General features: G+C 33.2%; 1 long non-coding RNA gene across 1 annotated transcript; it reads left to right on the top strand.

Annotated features, from left to right (window-relative positions):
- The first annotated feature begins 323 nt into the window (after nt 1-323).
- Nucleotides 324-3,537, top strand: LOC123523634 (uncharacterized). The gene is made up of 5 exons (XR_006681149.2): nt 324-358; nt 575-686; nt 1,326-1,409; nt 1,827-1,960; nt 3,416-3,537. It is a non-coding gene; the product is annotated as an uncharacterized LOC123523634 (long non-coding RNA).
- Nucleotides 3,538-11,078: the final 7,541 nt, after the last annotated feature.

Raw genomic sequence — 11,078 nt, forward strand, 5'->3', positions numbered from 1 at the left:
CTTCTGACTGAATTATGGTACTGGCCCTTAAACTTATACTTTGAGTATGTTGCCTCTCTACATCTCAAAATGCAAGGATAGATATCTAACAGGGAAAATTACGTTTCAAAAATGAAGCTTAAATCAAGATTTGTTTTGCGTATGCATTTGTCCTAAGTTCCTAGACTTCCTTGTGTAACTTCCTTTCCGTTTGTAAACCTCAAATCGTATGTGCAATTTTGCCTTGTCTGTCTGCAAAAAGTGCAAGTTCAATGTGTACTGACCGTTACAAAACCACTTCCTGCTGTCGTTTGTATAAATGCACAACATATTGACCATGCACCATGTGAGCTTCGAGGCATACTATACGCTGTTTTAAGTCTGAAAACTGTTTTTCTTTCCTTTAAATTTGATTTGCATCATTTTTTTCGGAACAAACTGAATTTATAAAAGTTTCAAATAGTGTTGAAATAACATATTGTCTAATAGACTTTTCTTCAATAGAAATAGTTGTTATAGATGATAAATTGTTTAAATACGTTTACATCTTAGCTATTGTTATGAAATGTTCATGTTTAAAGTTTATTTGTTTCAGAAGTCACCATCAAGAATGAAGCTGCTGCTTGTTGGAGTGATGGCCATGCTTGGCGCGGCTATGATGGTCTCTGCCAACTATAAAATGCCGTTTTATGGTCAACGATATATTGGTTAGTTGCTATAATTTATGGTGTTAATGTATATTTTATGAAAATAAGAAGTATGATGCCAGCGATTTCGATACTGAAATGATTTTAAAGTCACTCTAGGTAGCTTCGAATTCAAAATTAATGTTATATCATATATGCAAAAGAAGAATTGTTTATTTCTTATTTATTTTTCAATCCTTGCATTGTGCATTGTTTATTTTTTCTGCACTGAAACTACACAATTTTTAGATAGCAATGTACCTTTCGGAATATGACTAAAACATTCCTCGTAACCTGCTTTACGTTTTTGCTACTTTGTTTTTCTGATAAATAATTCAAAATGTTCACAGACACAACATACTTTGGTCATTTAATAACAGCAATTAACTATTGTGTTATGGTGTATTTGTCATGTAAAATGTGTATAATTATATGCTTTAAAGACATTTTCTTTAACTAACTGAACTATCAAACATGCTCGTAATTCTGTTTTAGTGTATCTGTCAGACAAATATATATATATTAATGCATTCAAGAAATTCCATCGATCGTTTGAATATCAAATAAAAAAAGTGAATTGTTAGATAAATGAGTCAAATCTGAATAACAGTTCTGTTAATATACGTTTTTCCTACTAAGAATTTTTATTTAATTTCTCAGGTAGTTACGGCGTCGGTGGAGGTTTTGGAATCGGCGGCGGTGTGGGACAGGGGTTTGGTGGCATTTTTGGAATGCTCATTTTCTGTGAGTACATGCCATTTTGATTAATTCTGATTTAAGAAGATGATATTAGGCGTATAAAGTCAACACGACTAGAACTTTCACCGCCTTAGTCTGGTACATTGAATTTTGAAATTATTTTCAATAAAGGTGTTAGATAAAGTCGTTGTAACACGAGTTTGAATAAAAGGATACTCATTTTCAGTTACGCGTATGTTTGAAAGTGTGTTTACTTCAATTACATGGTACTGTACTTCGCATATGAATATATACACTTGACTTATAAGCGTCTCAGAACATGTCATAGAAATTTAAACCCCATTTATTAACATAACGAGTTCTTTCAAGTCTTTCACAAACATCTTTTTAAAACATATTCACTTGTTGTGTCGAGTACAATTACCTTCAAATATATTATTTTAGCATAGTGACATATTTCAGTGTGTGTGTTCATCCTGATCATTCAAGTCTTGTTTGGTGCTACTGGTGGTCTTGGCGGCGGAATTGGCAAAGGCGGTGGTGGCGGCGGCGGTTGGGCCCGCGGCGGCGATTATTATTAAATACCACGGCGCTTGGTAATATGCTCAACGACTTTTCTAACTCCACACCTTGGGGTTTGTTTTGATGGCTGCTAAATTTTGACAGATTTCAATGAAATTTAGTGCACAATGTTTAATTATCTACAGCAAAGCAACAACGATAATAATGGGAAGTAAACGCCTTTACCTTACTGTCCTATAGGTACCCTTAAGTATAGCCTAATAATAGATTTCATATAACAGACACTTTACTTAATCAAGATTATAAGATTCTAAGATACATTTATCAATGGAACATCGTCAGTTTTCAGTACCACTTGAATCATATAGTAGAATACTTATGACCCATATAATGAATGACATGCCGTTAGCTGATATATCTTACACCTGTTAGGTTAGACATTTTACACTCGTTGTCATATACATCTTTCCATCGTTATCTTAGACATATTACACGCGTTGTCCTAGACATACTAAACTCGTTATCTTAGACATATTATGCTCGTTATCTAAGACATACTTAGACATACTACACCCGTTTTAAGGCATAATGCATTCGTTATCTTAGGCATTTTACGCTCATTAACTTAGACATCTTATGCACTCATTATTATTTTATCTTATTTCAAAAGTATGTAGAGATGTTTCCCAAATAGTATAAAAGCACATATTTAATGGTAAATTCTAGATGATTGTTCCTGTAAAGTTTCAAATTGATTTCGTTTAATTTGTTTCGTGCAGATGGATTATGTAATGGATAGAAAGTTTGCTATACTTTTACTTACAATTTTTATAAAAAAATTATCTTAGATCTGCTTTTCGTAAGATAATAAATGTCCTATCGAGGGGTGAAATTGATATCAGAAAAATATGATATTTTTATTATGATCATAATAATTACATTTATAATAGAAAGTATAAGTACTATGTCGAAATATTTTGATGGCGGCCTCATTGATCCATGTCTGTGAGATTTAAAACTCAAAGAAATATACCAACAATCAAACATATTCTGTTACTGTAAGAACATGAAATATCCATGTATGAGTTATGTTATCAAAACCGTTTCATGTTTTTCAGTTTTTAGTTGCGGGTTTATCCCGCTACCAAAGTTAAAGTGTATTTCTGACAATCACAGCATCTTTATTTTATTCCGAATCACATCCAAGGGATGTTCATGTGCTACACAAAATAGTCCCATACATGAACAGTGCGGATGAATTTTCAATGAACAAGCAGTTCTTACTAAACTTGTATCTACTTACACTGACCATTTAGATTATATAAGATCTATCAATGATAAGGTATTCCAGCTCATGGTTACATCACAAGCTGGGTCAGGCAGAGTTCATCTTGGATATGAGGCACATTAAAGTTGTATTTGTTTCTCATTCATGTATATTCATAGACTGGCATTTAAACAGAAAATAAATCTACCAAAAAACCCGCAACCATCAGACATTTCAATGCCTTGATTAATTCCTCTTTCAGGATATAGTACATTGCAGCAGTACCCAGGGAGAAACAAGTACGAACTGATACCGACTAACGAGATTGCCACTTGCAGTTGTTTTAATGACTATTTGTATCTTAACGTAGTTGTATTTTCTATTTAATAAATCTTATCCTTCAGCAGCAAACCAGAGTCTAATCTTGTATCTGCACTATTACCATGATGTATATAATGTGTAACATACAGTTACGTATTACAGTAAGGTGAAACACATCTTGACAGTGATTATTACGGCCCATGGTCAATAAATATAGGAATACTTTATTGGAAACGTTTTACCGTAACTTCGTAACTTGTTTACACCAATTACCATTTCATGATACGACAATGATGAATCTATATGCGACGATGTTCTTTTTAAGAAACATTTGCTTTGAACTAAGTCTTTAGCTTTCTTGTCCTGTCAGTAACACTCAAATAATTACATCGTCCTCAATTCAGTTTAAATACTTCAAAATATAATAGATATTCTTGAAAGATATGGTGAAGATACGGTCATTCAGAGTTACGTCATTATCATTCACAGCAGATTGAGCGAATACACAATTCAGTGAAAATAGTAAAAAAGTATCGTGCAGAATCGAAACACTGGCAAGCATAATGCAACGTAAAGACTGGCCCGGCAGTCAAGACATTTCAAGGTGTTTGAAGGACTCTGTGTCAAATGAAGATGTTGAAAAATTTCTTTCTGAATTTATTAGACGTTCATTTATTAAACCACTCATTGAAATGCCTCAGCTTCTTCAAAATTCTCCAAGTTTCATGTTTTTGCTTTGAACGAGGTGGGATGACCCCAAGGACAAGTTAAATAAAGCGCTATGTTTCTCAAGAATAACATGACAATTTGTTTCCAGAATCTCCACACACCTAAAGCATTATTGGATTTATTTGGGTGGAAGGGCTTTAAAAAGCCGAGCGCGCTGTCATTAGGCAAGTTTTGTATCATATATTATGTTTAAGTATTACCAGTGTTTACACTCCACAGGGCCTCTTACTATATTGAACATCAGATATGCCTAGACTTCGATATTTAATCTCAGATCTAAGTTGATATGAATTTACTAAAGAAGTGGAAAATCAAGACATATTTACACAGAAAAATATTTGTAATTTCTAGTTATAACGTTTTCATTACTAAGAGGTTATATATGGATTGGATGTATCTTCTTGCTATTATTGCACACTTGGTGTCAAAATTGCCCTAGTGCTTTAACCCAAGAGCCATTATGAATTATGAAAATAGGTATGTTATTATTGCTAGAGGACATAACACTACCTGCTTATCGACCTTATTATTATCTTTTTTAAAATATACGTTCCCTCATATCAACCTTAGTATTTTCAGTCTGCCTATTTTCTATAAGCTTAGAAGTATCATTTGTATCGCTATAACACATTTAGAATTTCCTCCGCCATAATGACTTTGCTATATGACGACAACGTCAAAACGCGCAGACGTTCCAGTTACAGGGGCCATTCTGATTATGGCTCGTGAGGCACATTGCACCTTTGCAACGACAGTCTTATTGTAACGCCTTTTAGTTAATTTTCCTAATAAAGTATATAGTAACATTAAATATTGCCATATGTAAAATGTATATTCAACTAGCTCTGCGCCCATGTAAAATATTATTACCTCTTAGAGTCTTTTTACATTCAAAATGATTCAGCTATGTTAAATTTGGAATTCGACAGTCTTCCGCGGATTCAATGACTATCATTCTTAAAAAGTGCATTTATGTGTAAAACGTGTGCATTATTCACTTAAGTATATTATATAGGCTAGAGTTCATACTAGACCTATGGCAGACATAGAAACGTTAAAGAAAACATGATATTTCTATATTGGTAAAAAAGGAATGCTAAAGCTGATAACACAAACTTATTTCGCTAAAGAAAAGGTTTATTATATAACATCTAGTAGGCCATAAGAAGTTGGAAATGTAAGATTAAGTTATAGAGACTACAAGCTGCATAATTGGAACATTGTTTAACCAGTTTACCGTAATTGTCAGCGTATCACTGTAAGATATTGGATTTCATTGGCACAAGGACTTAATGTCTGTTTCAGTTTGACTATGTGTATAACAGTTGTATGTAAATTATTATAACAAGTCTATAAACGAGACAACGTAACATGTGATTTAAACAAGTTTAGTGCTAAGATCACTGTTTGTCTTACGTCACTGAATTATTTGCTTACATTAGCTGTATATGTATGGATGACATTTAGCAGATTATTCATCTTAACAGAGCGAAATCATTCTGTCATTTAGCCCCGCCAGGTATAGTTTATGGCGATTTGTGGGGATATGGGCCGCCGTGAGAAAAATATCGAGAACTATGAAGCCTATACTACATTGTAGATTGAAGTGAGCTATTTTAATTTCCCATGTATCTCTTTCCGGGCACGCGATTTGAACAGTCATGGCGTCATAAATATGGCGGCTAAAGAGAAAATAAGAGAGGTAGAAAGTGTATGACTGCTGAATAGTTGCTGGTGACTACATCCTTGAAAACTATGATATAATTGTAAAAAGTATACATTTATTAAAGGTAATGTTTATTCTAGCAGATAAAATACTTTTATGAAAAAGGTGGAATTTATATTTTGCTTAAAATGAAAAGAAGTATCCATTAGTGTCCGAAAATGACTAAATAACGATATATAGCTAGCAAATTTTGTTTAATGGCGCAGTATATGCGATTAAAAATAGTCTGATTATATGTCTACATACCCTTGTCATCTGTATGAGTGTGTCAGATCAGGTTAATGTCCCGATACTGTGGTCAGAACGCAAAATCAATAGAAAAAGATCTGTGACACAGTGCATTCTTGAGGAAGCTGTTTCTAACGCATAAACAGCTTAAAAATGTTAACTATTTTATAGTGTCGATTCTCCTATTAAAATTGATAAATCCAATTCATGCATATTTCCCCGTAAACTTTAGTAAAAGACATCTTTGAAAGGAATCACCAGGAGTTTCTCTACGTATGTTTTAGTTCAGCATACAAGGTGGTCTATGATGTCATCATGGTTTAACGCCTGCAGTATTATTTACGTTTTACATAAGGAACTTTATAGTACTGAAACCTACACTTGAGTCCTTCCAATGAACAAAATTTTGATACTAAATACATCCCTAAAGTTTGTATTTTCAAAGTTCGCATAAATGATCAGCAAGATTATGTTGGATTCCTTGATTGCATATACAATCATATTAAGCTCGTTTCATAGATAATTTAACCTTTATACATGTACCCCTACTAATTCATTTAATCATATATCCTCATGTCGAACTGCTGTTTTACCCCACGTGAAAAGATATTGCGACAACGTATAAGCAAATTCTGGTAAACACATCCGTAGTCAATGCAAAATCTGGCAAACTCTAGAAGAATTAAATCCAACAATTACAAGGCTTGTTTTTCAGTCGTTTTACTGAATTTTCACTGTTTGCCTTGTTTTCGGTGCTTCCGAGGGATCTACTTTCCAGATTTTATATGATTTCTTGACTATTTGTACCTATCTACCAAATAATCTTATGAATGACAAAGAAACTGCTTTGATTAAATGCACTTTTTGAGCATTCAATTTCAGTTAAGCCTTTTTCTGCTTGTAACATTGCTAAACGTTATTTCCATGTGAGCCTGTGAGGCAGTTCGTAAAACCTTCGCCTTCTTATTGTGAACATTGATATCCAGTTAGGGAATGCAGTTTTTCGAGAGGTAATTAGTGTTAGTGTTCCGTGAGAACTTCTGCTTGCTGCTTACACAGTCAGGTGAGGTTAACAATAATTCGCGCATTCTTGGTGATGTTTCCAAATACGGACAATCAGTTGTTGCTCGAATAGTTGATAATCTTCATGCCGGGTTGTACACTTGTTAAATGAACTAACAATTCAAAGACTACAATACTGCATTGCTTGGGACTGACATATATCCATATTGAAAATTGATTTAAGTGCACAGATTTACTCGAATTTTATTTTTATCTATCTAGATGGGTTCTACATACAATCTTTTGAAATATATCAGCTGGTTTTGTCGCACAATAACTTTGTAGGTCATGTTTACATAGTGTATGAAAATAGCAGTTATTGTGAAATTCAAGATCCCTTGAAAGTATAAAACTCAACTAAGCACAATAATAGAAGAATTGATTTGACTGAGTTTGTTCATTACAGGTTTAGAAAGGTGAAATACCCCTTTTGCTCTCTAGACCAGAGGTCTTTCATATAATTATTAACCTTATCACTTTTTTGTTTCACATAACGTGCCTTTAGTTTCCCTTACGGGAATAAGACACTCAGATACCGGGAGCTTAATTTTATGTAATCTTTTTTATATACAGTGTGAGCATTTTTCCCAAACTACTGTTATAAACACACCAGTGTTGTTTTTCAGGCGTTGCCGCACTACGTTCCTTTATTTTTGAGCTTGTATTCTATATGTTTTACTTTGTTCTTCTAAACTATAGATTCATTGCTGCAGTGTTACAGGTTAAAGAGGCTGTTTTGTTGGAACGTTTCATTTACATGAATAATAGTATATCACATACTGGATCTATTGAGAAATACTTTTAGTTGCAGGGAAGAAATGATGAAAGAAAGAAATAAAATAATTACATTGTTCCAGTCAACATTATTATAATTATGCTATGACAACATTACACCTGCCCCTGATGTCCTTCCTTCTGCAATAAACTCAGAACGTTTTGAATGCAGGGGTAATAGGTAATACTGTCTGTAGATAGCTTTGTTATCGCGGGGTAGAAGGCGAATTAAATAAAATACTCTCAGTATTGATGTCAACTTTTGATGATTATAATTAACTAGTATTTTTGAGTAATTAAGAAGACTATTATGAATCTAATACATTTAACACTTGCATTAATTAAAAAAAAAAGATCTGTATAACTTCTACTGGCACAATTGTCTTGATCATGCATAAATCTGATGAAACTGAAATTGCAAACAAATACATGTAATTTGCACATAAACTTATAATTAGAGCATAGACAACTGCTCGTACCGACATTGATTTGTACTGAATTTTCGTCAAATTCCTTTCCTTCTAGGTTCTTATTTAAGGCAGATATTGGTTACATGTTATATTTCTTGTAACTTTCTGAAATAATCATATTTCAAATTCAACACCATAATGATATTCGATAATAATTAATATCAAGAGGTGGAAGCAACGTCAAAGAATGCATTGTAAATAAAGTAGGTAGGGTACAAATTAAACTGTTAAAATAAATTAAATTGATCTTTTTCCGAGAAAGTGTAATCCTAAAAATATGAAATATCACACTGGCTTATTAAATGAATTGATATCCGATATTACATATAAGTAATTTTACTGATTTTTTTTCAGACGTTATTCAGCAGTATTATTTTCGTGATCGGTCGTCACTTTCGCATCCTGTCGCGGTCTCTGAAGAGATACATACATATTATATTTGTCTTAGACCAAGGAATCAAAGCCTCGAAATGTATGATGGTTGCGGGTTTTTGGTAGATTTATTTTCTGTTTAAATGCCAGTCTATGAATATACATGAATGAGAAACAAATACAAATTTAATGTGCCTCATATCTAAGATGAACTTTGCTGACCCACCTTGTGATGTAACCATGGGCTGGAATACCTTATCATCGATAGATGTTATATAATCTAAATCGTCAGTGTGAGTGGATACATATGATTGTTCATTGATAATTCATCCGCATTGTTCTTGAATGGGACTATTTTGTGTAGCACATGAACATCCTTTGGATATGATTCGGAATAAAATAAAGATGCTATGATTGTCAGAAATACACTTTAACTTTGGTAGCGGGATAAACCCGCAACCAAAAATTTGGTATGTGGCTATATTTCTCAACTACTTTAGAACGGGATTGCAAATGTCAATGGACTAGTAGAAGGACAGATTAGTAAATGAAGTGTACTAAAGCACGTTTACAAAAATTCTGGTTTTCTTATCTTTCATGCATTTTATAAGCACTATCCCAACGATTTTAAAACATACCACATGCCGTCACATGCCGTGCGTGAAAAAGCATTTCCGACTAATCGTTAGTGAGATTCTTATTGACTGATGTTGCAAAGAACTTCAGTATGACACTCTGCTTATAAAACGAGACAAGTGAACGAAATGAACTTCACCAGCATGACACGATATTTAATAAACCTTTGTTTTGATCTTTTCGACTCGATGTTATGCAGTGGGTCGCAATATCAAGAACTATTGGGTCAATGTCCTCACTATCCTTACGGATGCCGGGAAAAACTCAAATTTAAATATAAGAGGCATTGCAATAATGTCAATCATACGTAACTTTTATTATTCGAATGCTCGTCCAGATATTCAGGTGTATGGCATTGCCAGAGGTTTTCAAGTGACAAATAGTTGATTGAGTCAATTAGTATAAAGTCAAAGAAATAGAATTCTGACTTACAAGTAGTATCTAACATTAATATTTACAAAGCTGTCGAAATTAACGTTAATCTATGCTAATTATCTTAGGTCGATTTTGAAGCAAATTCTGAAACTTCTATTAATCACTCCCGAGACCTCATTCCTGACGAAATCCAACACCGCGAGGGTATGAGAGAAGAGAAGCCAGTTTCCCATTTAGTGCTGAGTGCCAAGCAAACAACCTACTGCTGGCATTTCTCATGTCTTTGTAGCTTCTATCTATCTTCTGCCATCTGGATGTAGTCTATCGGTTATGTGTTTTTATTGGACACTATCTTCTGAGAGAATACGAACTTTTCCGTAATTTCGTTGTTTGTGTGTAAACAATGGCTCAGTTGTTCAAAACTTTCGTTAAATATTTAACGATGATATTTTTGTTAAATAGCTTAAGGCTCGTTAAATATTTTGTTAAATTTTGCTGTAAAACTGTTCGGGTGTTCAGAATTTTAGCAATAAAAATGTTGTTAAATTAGCGAAGCTATATTAAATATTTCGTTAAACTTTTTCGTTTTGAAAAATCTGTTGTTGCTGAAATTTTAGTACAATAATTCTGTTAAAGTATGCAGTTTATCAATGAATTTAACACAATTTTAATTCACCTAAGGAGACACTTTGAAATGATTGTTAAGACTCAGCGAAGATGGCTACCATATATGTCAAGATATTTCACAGTTATTTTCAAAACTTGTGTATTTCACAACATTTTTTTAAAACACAAGACTGAAACTTGTTTAATGAGATTTTTTGATGACTTCATGCCATTTCATTTTAGTTGTGAAGGGCTAACAACACCAAACTCTTCAGAGTCAAGCATGCTATGTACAGAACAGTATGTAAAATTAAATTGATATAATATTAGGTTATTTAACATTGTTCTATACAATACGGTGATATATTTGGACGAGTACCCAGCTGAGAAAACCATATTGGACGAGCCGCTAGGCGAGTTCAATATGGTTTTCTCAGCTGGGTACGAGTCCAAATATATCTCGTATTGTACAGTACAATGTTAAATAACCTTCTTATTCTATATCTATTTTATCTTACTATAATAATAGTTTAAATTAAAAATGTTTCACTGAATATTGTATTCCTGTCTTTTTTTACCCAGCTTGGTATGAGTACAAATATATAATTATTATACAGAACAATGTT

Source organism: Mercenaria mercenaria, chromosome 3 (genome assembly GCF_021730395.1).
Source record: "Mercenaria mercenaria strain notata chromosome 3, MADL_Memer_1, whole genome shotgun sequence".
NCBI classification, from domain to species: Eukaryota; Metazoa; Mollusca; class Bivalvia; order Venerida; family Veneridae; genus Mercenaria; species Mercenaria mercenaria.